Source organism: Tupaia chinensis, unplaced genomic scaffold (genome assembly GCF_000334495.1).
Source record: "Tupaia chinensis unplaced genomic scaffold, TupChi_1.0 Scaffold000527_1, whole genome shotgun sequence".
In the NCBI taxonomy this organism is placed as follows: domain Eukaryota; kingdom Metazoa; phylum Chordata; class Mammalia; order Scandentia; family Tupaiidae; genus Tupaia; species Tupaia belangeri.
In genome coordinates this window covers 6,126,818-6,148,058 of record NW_006160040.1, presented here as the reverse complement: position 1 = coordinate 6,148,058, position 21,241 = coordinate 6,126,818, and the positions used below count along the sequence as shown (strand labels likewise).

General features: G+C 39.8%; 1 protein-coding gene across 3 annotated transcripts in view; it reads left to right on the top strand.

Annotated features, from left to right (window-relative positions):
- CDK19 (cyclin dependent kinase 19) overlaps positions 1–21,241 on the top strand; it is a 163,707-nt gene continuing 142,466 nt past the window's right edge. For all 3 annotated transcript variants that reach the window (XM_014591044.2, XM_014591042.2, XM_014591043.2), the window contains exon 1: positions 1–74. The gene's annotated coding sequence lies outside the window, so the exon portion shown is untranslated. The remainder of the gene's footprint in view (positions 75–21,241) is intronic.

Sequence of the window (21,241 nt, the reverse complement as noted above, 5' to 3'; positions counted from 1 at the left end):
TTGTTTGAGTACGAAGGGTGCAAAGTAGGACGCGGCACCTACGGGCACGTCTACAAGGCGAGGCGGAAAGATGGGTAAGAGCAGGGGCGGGGGGAGTAGGGTCGCTCGGGTCCTCGCCCTCCCCGCGATCGCGCGGGATGGGTGGGCCGGAGCCCGGCCGGGCCGTGCCCGGGGGGCGAGGCGGAGGTGATCGGGGGGCCGCGTCCCGAGGCGGACTCTGAAGGACGCCGGTTCTGCTCGGCCCCCTGCGCGGCCCCGTCGCGCCCCTCGAACTCCCGCGGCGTAGCCCAGTCGGGGGCGTCTGTCCCGTCGCGAAGGATGCCCTCCTCGTGCATGGAGCCGGCGGCGGAATTGGAAGTGGGACCCGGGTTAGAGGTGGAGTTTGTGGGGTCTGAGCTTTAGCGGGAGATGCGGAGGGCTGGGAGAGCTGCGCTGATGAGTTGCCGCTCCGGCCCTGGGCTAGTGACAGCCGTGGAACTTCCAATCGGCTGAGCGCCTCTCGGGGGCGGCGGTTTGAAACCTCGTGGGGGAGCTGGTCAGGCGGACGAGCTCTGGGGTCCTCGCGAGCCCCATGGGTATGAACCGCTGGGCTGCGCTCAGCCACAATCTTGTCCACCGGGCCAGCCATCCCATTGGCCCCACAGTGCTGTCTCTCCCGCCCCTGTGACTTCTGGACACCTCACGGTCTCCCAATTGCACAGGTTCACATTCTGAATTCCGCACTTTCCCCCGCGGAGGTGGGACCTCGGGACAGACTTGCGTTTTGCAAGTGCTAACTTAAGAGTTCGCTCAGTTCTTTGGTACCTGTCCCCAATCCCCTACCCCCTTGGATATCTCGAGTATTGTGTTCGTCACTCCATCCTCTGACAAATGTCTGGGGCTTATCGAGTACCTAGATTATCAAGTACGGAATATGGAGTGACACGAGCTGGGCCTGAATCTTTGTTTTCCTGGGTGTTGAGGGAGAACGGTAGCAACCCCTTGGGAAGCCTTTGCGGATTGCTCTCCGAGGAGATGAGCTGGATAATACATTGCGAATGCCTATCCTTCCTGGAGGGCAAAAGACCTCCTATAGCAGAACAGGTGGAACCAGACCCTGTGGGAGTAGGGTAGATTTGAACCAGTCGTCACCTCCTGTCCCATCCTGGCAGGAGTTGCCCCTCCCCCAGGATTAGGGAGCCAGGAAGATCTGCTTTTCCCGCTTGGATTCTAAAGATGGTCAAACTCTATGGAATAGAGTTTTCAGGGTTGTAACGGGACAACGTTTCTGAGTAATCTTATTACCAGCACAATGACATAAGATTTGAAGTGCTGCTTATCTTTCTGGACAGTTGTAGTTTGGTATGCTCGGTTTCCGAACTCTAGGACCAAAGTGAGTAGGTTGTGTGTGTGTGTGTGTGCGCGCGCGTGCTAATTTCATTAAAAACAACAACACAACTTTATAAAGTGTTTTATCATGAAGTGTGAAAATTTGAAGGACTGCCCAAGTGTAAAGAATTATTGCAGATAATTTTTTCTCTTGTAATAACTGAATAAGCCCCATGGTACTAAAGTGTTTCTCATAATTCTTTTAGTTAATTACCAGGTATCTTTGAATACATATCATGGAATGTGTGGTACTGTAATTAACTTGTATTTTGTTTTTGGAATCTCCACTATACCTGTTTTACTGGTGTTCCTGTGGGAATCTTACCAGATATATTTAGGGAAAGCACATCCAGTTTTCTTATCTGGATATGGTGTTTACAACTTAAATTGGGTGTTTTTTTCTATACTCCTGATGCTAACTTTGTAGTACACTTAATCTAGAATTTCAAGAATTTATCTTCTTTGTTCTTAGAATTTATTTTTTGAGGGATTTTTTGCTGTAGGGCATGTGCACTGGTGGGAGAGACAGAGAAAGTGAGAAATCACCCCTTACCTTCCACATCCCCACGAGGGATTATTATTATCTTTTTTTTTCTTTTTTCTTTTAAATTTGACCAGAGAGAAACAGAGGGAAAGTCAAAAAGCAAGCCACCAGGTCTGGGACTTGAACCGTGGTTGGCCATGTGAGTCTAGTGCCTTAACCACTATGCCATCTGCCAGCTCCTGAAGAATGTATTTTAATTTTATTTTGAATTATTTCATTTTACTTTATTTATTTGAAAGAGAGAGAAAGCCAGAAAGCAAGCCACCAGGTCCACCAGGTCCGCCAGGTCCCGGACTGCAACTGGAGGTCAGTCATATGGGAATCCAGCATCCTTAACCACCACGCCACCCGCCGGCCCCTTAATTTTTTTTTTTTTTTGAGAGGTTGTTGCTATAGGGCGTGTGCGCTCGCCAGACAGACAGAGAGAGACAGAGAGACAGAAAGTGAGAAATCACCCCCCAGGGGGGATGGCCACGCCACAGTCCCTTCTCCTCCATTCTCCTCTCGGGATCTTGGGCATGCATGCAAATGCGCCCAGCATGAGTTTAAGCCACCGGGTCCGGACTCGAACCACGGTCGATTACGTGGGAGTCCAGTGACATAGCCATTACGCTAACTGCTGGCCCCTGTATTTTAATTTTTTGTTAAAATAGCTTTCTTTTAGCAAGCAACTTTTGAGAATAGTTAAGAATGATGCTATTGAATTGCATTTGAATAGTACAGACTTAAAAAATATTTAATTCCTGCTTTTTTTTTTGAATATTTCCTCTCTAATAAAGTTCTTGATTATATATACTTCTTTCTTGAGTGAAATTTGTTAATTGGAATTAATAAAGTTGCTTTAGTAGAGTATGATCAATTTGTGTATTTTCAAAATATAACATTCTTTAAAATTTTTAGGATCTGAAAGCTTTAGTTTAAATCACTATTGCATGTGAGAAAAAGCATAATAAAGGTTTTTGTCTTCTGGGATCTAAAGTCTTGTTGATATTTGTGGCTTTATAGTAAATACCCACATCTCTCGTGAATTAGTAGTGGAATTAGCTTTATGTTCATTGATATGGGAATTTTAAAGAATAAAAACTTAGTAATGATTTTAAACTGAGATACAGATTTGGATAGTAAAGGATTTTACATTCTGATAAACTAACTGGTAAATTATAGTTTAGCTATTTCCAGGTTTCTTTTGGTTAACTCAGAAAAATATATAATGCTATTTTAGGGATGAAGAGAGAAATCACAGAGAATATATTCTGATGTATTGATATATAGTGTAGTATATAGTCAAAAAAAGTTTAGATTTTTAGAAGAAACATTGGAAATAAATAACTAAACATAACATATTAGAAAAACCTTTGTTTATAGCTTAATATTATAGTTTACAAAACCTTAGAATTTTATTTCCCTTGAAATATGATTTTAGACTATTAATTTTGGTACATAAACTTATAATAGGTTGAAAATGCATGTTTTACATTAGAGATTTTTGTCCTTAATAAAAATGTAATTTGTTCAGCCTTTTGTTTTGATGAGTCTTTTGATTCAACTTTTTTGTTTTGTTAAATTGGGCTTGAAAGTCATGTTTGAACAGAAACAAGTTTAGAATATTTCTAAACTTTTTAGTATGAGCAAGAATTTGTAAAACAGTTTTTCTTCATTAGCAAAAAGTCACATATAGCAATTTATGGTTAGCAATCCAAAGACTGTATTTCTCTAATTGGTAACATATAATTTTGATTGATAAAAAAATTAAGTTCTTTTGTCAAGATGTTCAGACAAACATGATTCCATAGCATAGTATTATGTCTGAAAATTTGTACCTAACAATACTACTATTCAACTAGGCAGACATTTACTTAGTCTCTTGAATGACTCCAATGAAAGAATGCCCCTTTTTGGAGATGTGGTTTTTGAAAGATGCATAGTAATTGAAAGTGAAATGGCGACAGACATTGTAATACAGAGTTTCAGTTTTTGTCTCAGGGTTTCAGATGAGTGGTTAGTGACTACATATCTTTATGACAAGAAATCCTTCACGAATGTAGTAAGTTCATGGAGATACAAATATACGAAAGGTACAGTAGTACATAGGGCTTTTTTCAGAACAGGTTTATTGTTAAAATAGATTATTTGCATTTTAATTAGATACAGCTAAAAGATTAGATCTGTACAGTATTGGTATGATCATGCGTATTAGAATTTTCAAGAGTTTAAAATGATCAGCTTCCTCTTTTTTTTTTTTTGATAATTGAGAAACTCAGAACTTTGAGGTTAGTCTCACAGCAAAGATAAAGCTGAAGGTCTAACTCTTGCATTTGCTAGTATGTTTTCCTTCTTGATACCATGGGATGAAATACAAAAAAGGACATGTTACTTCCAGTCTTGCTAATTTCATAGCATAAACTTTATCCATGCAAAAGATAGATCTATACCAAAATATGTGGAAAAGGGGACTTGTCACTTGTAAGGGACATTTAAGAAGTGTAGGAGTGTAGGTCTGCAGATTCTGTCAGATGGCTGCTTCTCTTCATCTGGTTTCTCTCTGTCTTCACTACTACTACTTTCGGCCATTACCTCTGATTTCAACAGTAGCTGCTGTTATATTAGTCTTTCCTCACTAAGATCCAAGATCGAAGTTGCTGCCAGTGTCATTTTCCTAGAAAATCAGTCATATCATATCTCTTTGGAGACCTACACATACCCTACGGTTTATATGTTAAAGTCTAATTTTAATTCCTTAGTTTTGCATGTATAAACATTTGCATTCAGATTCTGAAGTCTACAGTCTTTACACGTGCTACCAATTCTCGGTTTATTGTTAAAATAGATTATTTGCATTTTAATTAGATACAGCTAAAAGATTAGATCTGTACAGTATTGGTATGATCATGCGTATTTGAAATTTTAAAAGTTTTAAATGATCAGCTTTCTCTTTTTTTTTTTTTTGATAATTGAGAAACTCAGAACTTTGAGGTTAGTCTCACAGCAAAGATAAAGCTGAAGGTCTAACTCTTGCATTTGCTAGTATGTTTTCCTTCTTGATACCATGGGATGAAATACAAAAAAGGACATGTTACTTCCAGTCTTGCTAATTTCATAGCATAAACTTTATCCATGCAAAAGATAGATCTATACCAAAATATGTGGAAAAGGGGACTTGTCACTTGTAAGGGACATTTAAGAAGTGTAGGAGTGTAGGTCTGCAGATTCTGTCAGATGGCTGCTTCTCTTCATCTGGTTTCTCTCTGTCTTCACTACTACTACTTTCGGCCATTACCTCTGATTTCAACAGTAGCTGCTGTTATATTAGTCTTTCCTCACTAAGATCCAAGATCGAAGTTGCTGCCAGTGTCATTTTCCTAGAAAATCAGTCATATCATATCTCTTTGGAGACCTACACATACCCTACGGTTTATATGTTAAAGTCTAATTTTAATTCCTTAGTTTTGCATGTATAAACATTTGCATTCAGATTCTGAAGTCTACAGTCTTTACACGTGCTACCAATTCTCTTCTTATTCCCTGATGCATTTTCCATATATTTCTGTAGCATTGAATTGCTCATATTTTCTAGGATTTACTTTATTTTCTTCTATTTTCAAATTAGAATGGCTTTCTTCTCCCCACAAACTTCTCCCCACAAACTTCTCCCCACAAACTGGCAAACTTCTGTTTGTACTTCAATACCCAGCTGAAATACTTTTTACCTGAGAAGCCATCCATTAATTACTCAGTGTATTTCTTAGCTGTGCTTCTACTCATCTTTATTCTTATGTATATAATATCATTAGAGGTGATATTAATATGCCCCATGATCTGTTAGCTGGAAGAGGGTTGCCATTATTGTATTTCAGGTACCCGATATAGAAAATCATTAGATTATTGAGACCAGCAGTTAGCGTAATGGCTATGTTGCTGGACTCCTACGTAGTCCCCGCGGTTCGAGTCCTGGACCCAGTGGCTTAAAACTCAGGCCAGGCCCATATGCGTGCGTGCCCAAGATCCTGAGAGGAGAAAGGAGGAGAAGGGATTGCGGTGTGGCCATAACCCCTGGGGGGTAATTTCTCGCTTTCTATCTCTCTGTCTCTCTCTGTCTTTCTGGTGAGGGCATGTGCCCTACAGCAAAAACCTTTCCAAAAAAAAAGAAAAGAAAAAAGAAAATTATTAGATTGTTAAAAATGCCCTAACTTGGGGCCTGGCCCCTTGGTATAGTGGTTAAAGGAAGGTAGATTTCACATAGTTGACTACAGTTTGAATCCTGGCAAACCCAGCTCCATGGGCTTGCAGAAACAGCAGGCACATGTGTGCATGTGTGCCCAAGGTCTGGACAGGATGGAGAAGTTTAGAAGGGATTGTGGTGTGACCAGCCCCATTGAGGAGTGCTTACTTCTCTCTCCCACTTTGCACCCCTAATGTCTGATGGGACCACATGTATCCTCTGGCAATTTTTAAAAAATACCCTACACTGGTCAACATGCTTCACTGGTCTTGAAAGCAAATCAAAGTCCTTTATTTTATCTTTTTATTATTTTTAAAAATTTGCTATAGGGCACTTGCACTTGCTGGACAGAGAGAGGGCAAATGAGAAAGCACTCCACAGGAGCGATGACTATGTGGCAGTCCCTTTATTCTCCAGGGATTTTGGGCATGTATGCACACATGCCCAGTGTGTTTTTCAAGCTGTAGGTCTGGGACTTGAACCAGAAATTTGGCCATGTGGGATCTAGATGATTTAACCACCATGCCGCCTGCCTGGCCCCTCAAAATCCTTTTTATATAATTTTTTATTAGAATTTTTTTCCTTGAGAAATGAGTACTGGTCATGCCATAGAGTCTGGTCATGCAAATCCCCTTCCTCTGATTCTCCAGTACAATGGATCTTTTGCACTTTAGTGTGTGCCTGGCATATTTTCAGGCCTGCCAGGCCTAGGATTTGAATTGTCACCATGTGGGATCTGGATTTTCATTTTTAATTGCCAGAGGATGCGTGCACTTAAGAGAGCGAGTGAGTGAGCACCCCCAGCCCCAGTGGAGTGTGGTCATGCCACAGCCCTTTTTCTTCCAGCCTTCATTTCTCTTTCCTGTCAGGATCTTTGGTGTGCATGTGTACACATGCCCAGCATGTTTCTCTAGCCTCTGGGGCCAGAATTCCAACCATAGTTAGCCAATGCATAGGGCTTAGTTGCTTTGCTATGGGGCCATCTGGAGCAGTGTTACCACTGTGCCATGGAAATGGCCCCAAAATACTTTTTAAAGATAAATTTTTTTGGGACCAGCAGTTGGCATAATGGCTATGTCACTGGACTCCCATGCAGTCGACCGTGGTTTGAGTCCTGGACCCGGTGGCTTAAACTCATGCTGGGTGTGTGTGTGTGCGTGCCCATGATCCAGAGAGGAGAATGGGGGAAAAGGGATTGTGGTGTGGCCATCCCCCCTGGTGTGTGTGTGTGTGTGTGTGTGTGTGATTTCTTGCTTTTTGTCTCTCTGTCTCTCTCTGGCTTCCTGGTGAGCGCATGCGCTCTATAGCAAAGACCTCTCAAAAAAAAAAAGTTTTTCTTAAAAGCAGTCACTGTGTTGGAAGCCTTAAATACAGTGATGTTACATGAGATAGGTGGTTAGATACAAACTTTTTAAAAAAGTATATTTCTTCCATGAGCAAGAGAGACAGCACCCCGACAGGTTCTTGATATCTCTGTTCACCCCCAGCTACAACTAACCCCTGATCACAGGCAAATGCATTCCTGATGTACTCAGGGAGGTCTCTAGACATGAACCTGAACCGTTGCCATGTGAGTCAATCTCCCATCCCATCTCCCTCTGTGCTGCTCTCTGGCCCCCTAGGTTTCAGTGTTCCTGAGGCACTAGTGTATTTGTTCTCAGGAATTATATGCTACTTTTTGAAACAGTTGCAAATTTCATAGGTATTGATAAAACAGGTAGAAATTTAAAAAAATATTAAACAGCTTTTCCCTCTTAGGCTAGTTCTTTTAGAATTGTTAGGCTGTTGTAATAAATACGTCTTCTGTGCTTTTACTATATAGTTTTACAGAGATGCTTAGAAAATGTCAGCAGTCAGCATTCATATATATCTTAGGGAAGGTTTTTTGAATGGATTTATGGTACGGTATCTTTAGCACTTAGTAAATTAAATGGACATTGGTTTATGTTGAGTTGATTTATCATTTTCACAGTACAAGCCTTCAAAAACTATTTTATTTTTGAGAGAGATTTTTGCCATAGAGCATGTGGGCTTACCAGAGAGACAGAGACAGACAGAGAGACAGAAAGTGTGAAATTACCCCACAAGGATGGCCATAACACAATCCCTTCTCTTCCATTCTCCCCTCAGGATCCTGGGCACGCCAGCACGCTGACACACCCAGTGTGAGTTTTAAGCCACTGGGTCCAGGACTCTTTAACTGTAGCTGACTATGTGGGAATCCAGCGATGTAACCATTACTCCATTTACTAGTTCCTCAAACACTATTTTTTAAAAAATTACTTAATTTATTTTTATTATTTTAAGTTTTCTATAGGGCATATGTGCTCACCAAGAGAGACATAGAGAGAGAGAAAATGAGAAAGCAAGCCACCAGGTTCGGGACTTGAACCATGGTCAACGCCTTAACCACCATGTCACCTGCTGTCCCCCAAAACTGTTATTGAGCCCTAAGAGAAATATTTTTTTTCCAATGAAATAATAAAACAAAGCACAATAGCTATCGGGTACATGCACTTGGAGAAAGAGTGAGGGCAAAAGAGAGAGAAAAAGGTGAGACAACACCTCTAGGGGGACCAACCACACTGCAATCCCTTATTCTCTTGGATTTTGGGCACACAACACACATACCTGGTGTGTTTTTCAAGCTTCTGGGTTCAAGACTCTTTTTTTTTTTTTTTTTCTCTCACGATCTTTTCTATAGGACATGTATGCTCCCCAGAGAGACAGCTATAGGACATGTATGCTCCCCAGAGAGACAGAGACAGAAAATGAGAAATCACCCCCCAGAGGGCATGGTCATGCTGTAGTCCCTTCTCTTTCATTCTCTTCTCTGGATTTTGGGCACTCAAGCACATGACATGTCTTTTTTAAGCCCCCAGGTCTGAGATTCAAACCAAGGTTGAGTATGTGGGAGACTAGCATTACACCATTTGCTGGGTCCTTGGATCCAGGATTCTTAACTGTACAATAGGCCATTTGCGATCCAGCTGCCTTACCTACCAAGCCACCAGCTGGGCCTCCCATGAAATTTGGTAGGATAGAGTAATGTTCTACAACCTTTTTAGGCTTTGAGGACCGTACTGTCTGTTGTAGTTACACAGCTCTGCTGTTATAGTGCCAGAGTGTCCACTTCCAGTATGTAAACTCGAATGAGCATGGTTGTATTTCAATAAAGTTTTGCTTACAGAAACAAGTGCTTAGCAGATTTCTTCTGTAGGTTGTAGTTTGTCTGCAGTTTGCCAGCCTCTGGCCTAGAGCAATAGTGTCCTATAGAATTTTCTGCAGTGATCTGGAAATGTTCTGCATCTGCACCATCCAGTAGGGTAGCCACAAGCCACATGTGGCTGTTGAACACCTGAATGTGGTTAGTGTCATTGAGAAACTGGTTAGCAGCTATCACGTTGGATTGTGTAGGTTTAGAGTCTTTGGAATGAGAGGTTTTAGCAACATAATTATAATTCTCTGGTCTGTGAAGTGACTGTTCAACAAAACTGTACAAATGAGGATGTGAAAAATGACGTAGGAAAACTCTTTTAAGTTTTTAGTTTTTTTTTTCGTTTGCTGTAGGGTGCATGTGCTTGCCAGGGGGAAACAGAGAGAGAGAGAGAGGAAAAGTGAGAAATCACCCCCTAGGGAAGATGGCCACACTGCAATCCATTCTTCTCCAGACTTTGGGCATGCATTCACATACGTACCTGGCATGTTTTTCAAACAACGGGATCTGGGATTGGAACCACACAGCCATGTAGGGCCAGGTCTGGGACTGGAACCACACAGTTGGCCATGTGGGATCCAGCCACCTCAATCAATAGCTTAATAAAGCAAACCAGTATTTGAAGAATTATCAACTTGTGAATGGAATCAAAGATAATTGATTACTTTTTAAAAAAGAATATTTTAAAAAGTATGCATGTATTTAGTTATTTATTCAGTTTTATTTATTATTCTTCTATTTGATGTGAGGGAGGGAGGGAGGGAGGGAGTGAGGGGGAGAGAGAGAGAGAGAGAGAGAGAGAGAGAGAGAAGAAAGAGGAGAGTGAGAAAGCAAGCTGCTAGGTCTAGGACTCGAACCATGGTCAGCCATGTGAGAGTCCAGCACTTTAACCACCATGTCACCTGCTGGTCTCAGAACATGTCTTTTCTTTCCCAGCCATCTTTTTCCTTTCTAGAGGCAACCACTCTTGGTTGTCCTTTAAAGAGAAAATTTCTTTTGGAGTGTGTGTGTATTAAATGTTACTAAGTAAGACAAATGCCAGTGTACTGTACATGTCTCTTTTATTGTTATTTCTATTTTTTTTTAACATTTAGTTGCTATATATACATCACTTGGCTTGTAAAGAGAAATTGTCTAACTTGAAATAATTCTCAGACCAGTCCAGTGGAGAATACTATACATGTTATCAATAGGTAATAATCCATTCCTGTGTCCCACAAATGTTATGCCTCTATTTTTCTTCTGCTTTTCTTCACTATACTATTCCCTTCTCCCCCCACCCCACCTGATACATGTCTTTTTTTAATCTTGAGTATAACTTGAAGGTAATTACATATCTTTTGTACTAACTAAGATGCCTGGTTTCTCTTAGTAGTTTCATTGTGTTACATTGTATCGGGTTAACCATAATTTAACATCTACTTGATGGACATTTAGGCTCTCTCTAGTCTTGCTAATGCTAACACTGCAATGAGTATATTAGGAAGTACAATAATTCCTACATATCAATGTATTTGTAGGTTAAATTCCTAGAAGCTCTTTACTTTTGGAAATAATGGATTGAACTGATTGGCTAATATGGTGATATACAGATATAAATCTCTAAAGATTATTGGGGGAGTGGCTAAGAATAAAGAGAAATGTTAAGGCTTTAAAAATAATAATTTTAGGGGCCAGCAGGCGGCATGGTGGTTGAGGTGCTGGACTTCCATGTGGCTGACCGTGGTTCGAGTTCTGGACCTGGCAGCTTGAAACTCAGGCTGGACTCATGTGTGTGCGTGCCCAGGGTCCCAAGAGGAGAATGGAAGAGAGAGGATTCGGCGTGGCCATCCCCCTGGGGAGTGATTTATGCTTTTTCTCTCACTAGCTCTCCAGCAAGTACACGTGTTCTAATAGCAAAAATCTCTCTCGAAAAAAAAAAAACCCATAAAAAATAAAAAGTATACATAAAAAATAGTTATAATAATTTGTTTGCTATAGCAAGTGCAAATTACTTTGCCATGCTGCTGTTCAGCAGCATGTAAAAACATGTCTCTGAGTTTTAGATAGGAAAAAAGTAGATCTGTGAAAAGGTATTTAATGAAGTTGCTGTCACTAACAAACAGATAAATTATTTTTACTGTACTGAACTGTTTTTAAAGTCTATGCTGGATAAATAAGTTAATATGTGGTGTTAAATTGCATTGAAAATTAAAAATACTTGTTTTGAAAAATTCATTTTGAAAACCCTCATGGGACTAGCAAGTGGCATGAAGGTTGAGGTGCTGGATCCCACATGGCTGACTCTGCAGTTTGAGTTCTGGACCTGGCAGCTTGAAAGACATGCTAGGCACGTGTGTGTGTGTGTGTGTGTGTGTGTGTGTGTGCGCGCGTGCGCGCCCAAAATCCCTAAAGGAAAATGGAGAATGGATTGTAACATGGCTATCTGTCTTGGGGGGAATGATTTCTCACTTCCCCTTTCTCTCTCTCGTGAACATATGTGCTCTATAGTGGGGAGAAAAAAAAGAAAAAAATCTTCTTGTAATACAAAAAGGTTAGATGTTATAGAAGATTTTAGGGTGCCATATTACAATTTGACATTTTCTTGGTGGTAATGCAGTGTATTTGAATCTTTAAAAACGGTAATGTGGGGGAAAAAAGGCAAAAAAACCCTCACTAGTGTGGGGACCAGCAGATGGCATAGCAGATATGTCACTGGACTCTTATATAGTCGTCCATGGGTACCAGACTTAGCGATTTAAAAATTAGCTCACGCCGGGTGCGTGTGTGTGTGCTCCAAATCCCAAGAGGAGACTGGAAGAGAAGGGATTGCCACGTGGCCATCCCTCTTGAGGGGTTATTTCTTGCTTTCTGCCTCTCTGTCTGTCTCTGTCTCTCTGGCGAGTGCACACTATAGCAAAAATCTTGTTAAAAAAACCCCCAAAACACACACACACACAAACCTCTGATATGTTTTTAAAAATCAACTTGTTCATAATCTTGTGATGTTATGACTATATAATGTTAGTACTGCTTTTGGATTTCAAAACAAGGGAACAAGAAGTGTTTTTTTTTTTCCCCCCTAGGGCACATTTTAGTATTTTGAATAAATACCACAACTATTTCTTTAAAAACAGGTAGTGTTCTAAGACATGGAACCAACCCAAATGTCCACAAACAGATGAATGGATTGAAAAGTTGTGGCACATATACTCTATGGAATACACTCAGCCATAAAAAAACAACAAGACCCTGGCATTTGATAGAAAGTGGTCAGATATGGAGGATCTGTTGCTGAGTGAAGCAAGCCAGGATATGAAAGAAAGATATTATATATACCCACTTAATATATACTATCTGCACTTTATGGTAGAGAGTGAAATATTGGAGTGCATAAAAGTAGTGAAAATAGTTAGGAATGCTGAAGACAGTGTGGAATGGGGCAGGCAAAGGGAAGAGTAAAGGCTAGCAAGAGAATAAATAGAGAGACATGACATTAGTGGGACACAAATGGTTTATTTCCTGTTGATGATAACGTGTACAGTATGTTCAACTGGACTGGCCTGAGAAGTATTTCATACTGGGTGAATTCTTTTTACAAGCAAAATGATACTTTTTTTGAATGTTTAAAAAAATGAGAATAAAAATAATAATAATGTGGAAAAAAAGGATGAAAAGCTATTTGATGATGATGATGTGGATAGTAATGTCTTTGTCTTGACTGATATGCATTATATTCCTTCTGGAAAAAGAATGTAATACACTGTAAAGATATATGTGATTCAATGTATATAAACAAGATTACAATAAAACATAAAATAAGAAAAAGTTAATGTAAAGTGGAATTAAAATACATGTTTATTTTGACCCCCCCCAAAAAAAAACAAACCAGGTAGTGTTTTAGGTTTAGAATGGTAAAGAGATAGCTGACAAAGCTATTTAAAGATTTGTGTCCGTTTATAAATAGCTGATAGTCCAACACTTCCTGTAATAGCTGTTTTGAGTATACACTGTGCGGGATAAAAGAGAGTCTCAAGAGAGACGGCAGGATGTAATACAGGATACAAATGTGCCCCAGTAGTTCTTTATTGAGGGTTTGAGTTCTTAACCAGCAGTGAATGATGGATCAAAGAGAAATAAAAACCTGTAAAGTCCTTACATAGTTGGTGTCCTTATAAAATACCTTTAATTTAAAATGTAATAAATCTTGCCAAAGGAGGAACATGCCCTCTATTTAGAGGCTCTAAACCTGTGTATTTCCTATTTAACAACATTATTTCAATGAGACTTTGTTGTGGATGATCTCAGTTACCCAGCTAAAAGTGATTAGAGAAGAGATTTTATTACCAAGTGGCCAGTTGACTGTTCTGTGACCACAGACCAAAACCCAGGCCTGGCAAACTCTGTTGCAGATATGGGTAGATATTTACATTTGATAGAAAGTCCATGGTTGCTGGCAAACTAAGGTAGTACTTTTGCTTTAGTGGGTCTATTATGTCCTTCCGTAGGGAAGTTGTGTCTTTTAAATAAATAATTATTTATTCAATTTTATTTATTCATTTCTGTATTTTTTTGGAGAGGTTTTTGCTATAGGGTGCACGTGCTCGCCAGACAGACAGAGAGAGAGACAGAGAGACAGAAAGCGAGAAATCACCCCCCAGGGGGAATGGCCACGCCGCAGTCCCTTCTCCTCCATTCTCCTCTTGGGATCTTGGACACGCACGCACACGTGCCTGGTGTGAGTTTTAAGCCACGGGGTCTGGGACGTGAACCGTGGTCGACTATGTGGGAGTCCAGCGACATAGCCATTACACTAACTGCTGGTCCCTATTTATGTATTTTGAATAAATACATAAATGTATTTATGGGACTCAAACTGTGGCCAGCTATGTGGGATTGTCCAGCTCCCCAACCACCACACCACCTGCTGGTCTCCACATCCTGGTTTTTGAAGTATGATTAAAAAAAAATTTTTTTTTTGCCATTGGGTGTGTGCACTTACCAGAGAGAAAGAGAGAGAGACAGTGAGAGGGAAAGGGAGAAATCACCCTCCAAGGGAGATGGCCACATTATGATCCCTTCTCCTTTTTCCTCCTGGGCTTTTGGGCCCTTACACATATATACCCAGCATGATTTTCTTTTCTTTCTTTCTTTCTTTTTTTTTTTTTTTTTGAGAGATTTTTCACTATAGGGCATGTGCACTTGCCAGACAGACAGAGACATAGAGACAGAAAGCGAGAAATCACCCCCCAGGGGGGATGGTCACGCTGCAATCCCTTCTCCTCCATTCTCCTCTCGGGATCTTGGGCACGCACGCACATGCGCCCGGCCTGAGTTTTAAGCCACCGTGTCTGGGACACGAACCGCGGTCGACTACGTGGGAGTTCAGTGACATAGCCATTATGCTAACTGCTGGTTCCCTACCCAGCATGATTTTCAAGCTGCCAGATCCAGGACTCCAACTGATAATCGGCCATGTGGAAGTCCAGTGCCATAACCACTGTTTCACCTGCTTGCCCCTAAAGTATGATTTTTAAGTTTTAATTTTTAAAAATTTACTACAGGGCTTATTGTGCTCAGTGGAGACAAACAGAAACAGAGAAGGAAAATGAGAAAGTACCCTCCCTGGGGTGTCAGCCATGTGGGATCTGACTCCCAAAACATAGCACTAAAACACCATACTATGGGGTCAGTCCATCCTAGTATTGTTGTGGGTTATTTATGCCTGATAATATTTCTTAATGAGGTAAAATTCACATATAAAATTCATTTGAAAGTGTACAGCATAGGGAACTTTAGTACATTCATAGCATTGTGCAACTGTCACCATTATGTAGTCCCAGGACATGTTCACTCCCAAAGGAAAACCCATATCCTCTAAGCAGCCACTCCCCAGTCGTCACTCCTCCCAGATTCTGGCAACCGCTACTTACTTTCTATCTCTGGATTTGCCTGTTTTTGGACATTTCATAATGAATGTCACTCTCCAGTCTTCACTCCTCCCAGATTCTGGCAACCACTATTTACTTTCTATCTCTGGATTTGCCCATTTTGGAAATTTCATAATGAATTGGACCATACAATTTTGGCCTTTGTGATTGGCTTATTCCATTTATCTTAATGTTTTCAAGGTTTATTCATGTTACAACATGCACTAGTATTGCATTCTTTTGTATGGCTGAATAATATTCCATTGTATGAATATACCTTATTTTGTTTATCCATTGATGGGCATTTGTGTTGTTTCTACCTTTTGACTATTGTGAATAATGCGGCTATGAACATTTGTGTACATGTTTTCTTTTTTAAAAATTATTTAACTTTATTTGTCAATTTATTTTTTATTTTAATTTGACCATTTGAACAGAGAGGGAGAGAGTGAGAGTGAGAGTGAGAGTGAGAAAGTGAGAATGAGAGAGAGAGAGAGAGAGAGAGAGAGAGAGAAAGAAACGGAGAAAGCAAGCCTCCAGGACCAGGACTCGAACCACAGTTGGCCATGTGGGAGTCCGGCATCCTTAACCACCACACCACCTGCTGGCCCCTGTGTACATGTTTTCATTTGAATATATGTTTTCACCTCTCTTGGCTATATAGCTAGGAGTGGAATTGCTGTGTCATATAGTTAATTTCTTATTTAACTTTGCGGAATGGGTAACTTCCATGTTTTTCCACGTTGGCTGCTGCATTTTATATTCCTACCTGCAGTGTAAGAACATGCAGATTTCTCTACATCTTTCAACCAGCACTTCTTTTTTGTATTTTTTTTTAACTGTATCTGTGCTAGTAGGTGTGAAATGATTTTTTTATTGTGGTTTTTATTTGTATTTTTCTAATGTTCATCATGTTGAACATATTTTTCATGTACATACTGGCCATTTATATCAGACCATGTTTAGAGAAATGTCTATTGAAATCCTTTGCCCATTTTTAATTTGTATTATTTGTATGGTTAATATTTTGAAGCAAAATTGTGATAATTCTCTTTAGTTGGTTGTACATAGTTATTTTTTCACTTAAGACTAAGTTATGTACTGAGATTCTCCTCAGGCAACACAGTGAGGTCACAAGGGCGGGGGGGACTATGGACATTTTAGATTTTTTTTTAAATTCATGTGTACATGCTTGAGAGAGAGTGAAAGAAAGCACCTTTCATGGGGTGTGGTCTTACTAAGATCTCCTTCCTCTAGTCCTCTAGTGGATCCTGGGCATTCTTGCGTGTACTTGGTATGTTTCAGTCTGACCGGGCTGGTTTCAAACCAAGGTTACCAAACGGGGTTTGGCTTCTTTTGAGCCATCTGGGTTCTGCCACCGAGCTGGCCTGACCTTTTAGATTTTTAAGAGAAACACAGACATCTGTGAGAACTATTAGCTTAAGGCCCAGTCTGGCAGTGAGTGCAGTTGTCAGCAAACTGAACTGCAGTGTTGGAAGTCACATAGCCGACCTTGGGTTTGAATCCCTGTCCTCACCCTCCTGGAACATGCTGGGTGTGTGCATGTGCACAGATCCTGACAAGCTGGAGGGCTGGGGTGAGGGGATTACAGTGCAATGACAACCTGTTGAAGTTGCTTCTCTTGTCTCTTCCTTTCTCCGTCATGTGTGCATGCGTATGCATGTATTCTCTATCACAAATAACATAAAATAACTAGATTGAGATAGCTTATAGTTTCAATATAAGGTTCTGCTACATTTCTTTTGATAATGTCATATTTTGGGGAAGCTGGGTTTTTGAGGTTGCCGTTTTCTCCGTCATGTGTGCATGCGTATGCATGTATTCTCTATCACAAATAACATAAAATAACTAGATTGAGATAGCTTATAGTTTCAATATAAGGTTCTGCTACATTTCTTTTGATAATGTCATATTTTGGGGAAGCTGGGTTTTTGAGGTTGCCGTGATAAAAAGTAAGTACTGGGAAAAAAATTGTGAAACAGGAAATGAGCATGGCAATGTTTAATTCCAGGATTTTGGAATTATTCAACTGGTACACACATTCCCAAGGAATTAGGGGTATAGGGATAAAATAGATAGTTTCTTTCCTTGTAATGTACAGAGAATGAATTAAGTGTATCACAGCACAGGATTGTGAATTTTGTTATGGGGGCAGGCACAGAATGCCATGGAGTTAGGGGGAGGAGAACTGAGCTGACGCAGGAATGTGCTGGTTTTTTAGAAGGCTTTTAAGAGAAGAGGAGGCCTATGATAGTTGAGTTTTGAAGGCTGAAGGGTGAGCCAGATAAGTGATTTTTAATTTAGTAAAAGTAAATACATAGTACAGAGGTAAGAGAAATAATAAACTCAAAAGTCTGGAAAAGATTTCAGTTCCTACTTGGGCCATATAACTTCACATTGCATATACATCTCTGTGTACCTTGGAAGGACCTAGAAACAGTTGAGGGCGTGAAAGCACAACCACAGATGTGTTTTCTGTAGATGACAGAAATGGGGATGATGATGGGGATGATATTGGGGATGACACTGTTTCCATATGAGTTGTAAGAAATGGAGACTATGATGCTTTTATACTATAAATAACTTATAATAAATGTTAGTTCTATTATCATTAAATTTTTGACATGAAATTTTGCTTTTCATTGGCTTTTAAGCTATTTCTTTCATTTCTTTATTTCTAGGGTACCATAAAATCCTTAAAACAAATTGTTCTTAATTCCTCAATACACAGGGTCTTTTAGGTTGTTCTTTTTTTGTTTTGTTTTGTTTTTTAATTGCCAGGGGGTACATCTGCTCACCAGAGAGTGACAGATACATAGAGAGGGGGGAAAAGCAGATGGGTATGGTTACACCACAATCCCTTCCTTACTTCTCCATCCTGTCAGGATTTTGGGCATATACGAACATGTTCCTGGCCTATTTTTCAAGCTGCCAAGACTGGGATTTGAACCATTTGGTCGACCATATGGGATCCAGATCCCTTAACTATTAGGCCATGGGCTGGCCGCAGGTACATTTCTGACACATCTTTTCACCTGTTCATTGGCACGCACACAAATGTGCTTGCGTACCCATTTAAAAAAGTACAAAACTAGTATCCTATATGTGTTGTTTTAACATAATTAAAAAATAATGATTTAATTCCACTTATTATTATTATTTTTAAATTTGATCAGAAAGAAACAGAGAGAAAGGGAAAGCGAAACAGTAAGCCACCAGGTCTTGGACCCGAACCATGGTTGGCCATGTGGGAATCCAGCGCCTTTAATACCACATTACCTGCCATCCCCTTAACATATTTTTACAACTAAATACTGTATTGAGGCTATATTTCTGTATTAGCAAATATAGATCTCTATAATAATTTTAAATGGCTTTATAGTAATCTATTGTCTAACTATATTTTACTATATTTATCCCCTACTGATAACGATTTAGGTTGTAGATTTTTTGCTCAAGTATTACTTACTATGTTTACCTACTTGTTTGATTATCTTGTTAGAGTATATTCTTAGAAGTAGAATTGTTGGGGCCAGCAGGTGGCATGGTGGTTAAGGGTGCTGGACTCACACATGGCTGACTGCAGTTTGAGTCCCAGACCTGATGACTTGCTTTCTCACTTTCCCTTACTCTTTCTCTCTCGCTCTGTCCCTCTCTGGTCAAATTGAAATAAATAAAGTTGAATAAAATAATTCTTTAATTAGAAAGAAGTAGAATTTTTGTATTTCTATAGATGAATTCCTATAAAGATAGGAGTGTTTAAAATACATAGAAATAAATTTCTATCTTAAAAAGATGTTCTCTCATGTTATAACTCTGTGTAGTATCATCTTGGTAATACGATTATGTCTAAGCTCATGGTTTCAATAATATTTCTGTATTTATCTGTATTCTTGAGAAATCAAAAGATTTATGTAGATCTGGACACACACTGCTAAGATGCTGTATTCTGCAGGCTGGGGCCACTTGGGAGACCCCAGTTAATTTTCTGCCCAGTGTAAAAGCCGGGTGTAATGATGCACACCTATAATCTCAGCAACTCAGAAGACAGAGGCAGAGGATAGGGGCAGGAAGACCTTGTCTAAAGAACTCCCTCCCTTCCCCCGAAGAGCCTGGTCACTGCATAATCCCTTTTCCATTTCTCCCTCTGGTTGAGATTTTGGGCATGCATGCACACATGGGCAGTGTGTTTCTCAAGCCACCTGGTTTGGGATTCAAACCTTGCATTCAGCATGTGGGATCCAGCTACTTTAACCACCAGGTCGGTTTTTCTGTAAGGGACTAGTAAATATTTTAGGCTTTGGAGACCATATGGTCTCTGTCACAACTACTCAATTCTACAGTTGAGGTGAGAAACCTGTCATGGACAATAGGTGAAGGAATAGGAATGTCAGTGTTCCAATAGATCTTTATAAAAATAGGCGGCAGCTGGATTTGGCTTGGGATGTAGTTTGCCATCCCCGATCAAATTAAACAGCAGGTTGCTATGTTTGCTTTGTCTGTAAATGTGTTTGTATATACATACGTTTTTTCCTGAACCACTCAAAGATCAGTTGTAGTCATTACACCATACCCTTTAATATCTCAGCATGTATTGACTAAAAATAAACATATGCTCTTGTATACACATTACCATTATTACAGCTGAGAACATTATAATTTTGTCCCATTTAATAGACCAAGATTACATAGTATATTACAAAAAGTATGAAAATCTTTAGATTTGCTTCCTAACTGTTAACCTTGTTCCTGTCCCTCTTTCCTTACACCTTTTCTTGATATATTTCTTCAGGTAGAAATCTGCGCTGGGTAAAACTGTTTGCTGATCTCATCTGACCTATTTATACAATCACATGAAAAGAATGTTTTGATTTTTTTAAAACATGTATATGGTTTATGTTTTTTGAAATGTGGATTTTGTTTCTATATCTTACTATAACTTGAAATAGAGAATTATATGTAATATATAATGGAGAGATCTCAGTAAGTTATATATATATACACACACACACACACATATATTTAGTCTCCACAATTTCCATTTGATCATATTTATTAAATAATGGAAGAGACTGATGGGAAGGTAAAGTCATTATGTGTTTGGCAAACTTTTGAGATTTCATGTTGAAGAAGGAGGAAGGGGGACCAGCAGTTATTCTCGTTCTGGACCCGGTGGTTTAAACCTCACACCGGGCACGTGTGCATGCGTGCCCAAGATCCCGAGAGGAGAATGGAGGAGAAGGGATTGTGGCGTGGCCATCCCCCCTGGGGGGTGATTTCTCGCTTTCTGTCTCTCTGTCTCTCTCTGCCTGTCTGGTGAGTGCACGCGCCCTATAGCAAAAAAAAAAGAAAAGAAAAGGAAGGTAATGAAGATATTCCTGCTATCTTCAAATTTAACTTTACTGTGCTATTACTTGATATGAAAAATTATAACACTTCAAATAAAGCTATCAGGTCGTCAGGGAAGTCATGTGTATTTCTCTATGCAAAATGCATCATGACTTTCTCCACGATCCAATATTTCCTCTGTGAAAAAGTGTGCTGCAAATTTAAGAGCTCTTGCCCTAATTTTGCCTGCTCTTTCTCTCCTTACCCAAATTTAAGACTCTGCATTGTGCCTATTCTACATCAGATCCTATGCTATGGACATATGGAATTTTTATCCTCTTAAAAACATCAGTTACCCTGGTTAGAAGGAAAAAAATTCAGTGTATTTCTGTAATGGGGGGGACTGTAGTCTATTTGGAATAGTGTCTGTAAAATGGGACAGATATTCTTCTTAGATTAGTCATTTATGGTAACTAATAGTGAAAGCTTGTTAGGAATAGACTGAAGATTATGGTAACAACTCAGTCTATGCAGAAGAAGCAAAATGAGGTTGTACAATGTACAGAATTACGAAGGAAAGAAGCACAGCAGCATGTGTTGGCTAAAGTACTCAGGATGGAAGTTGGAAATGCATT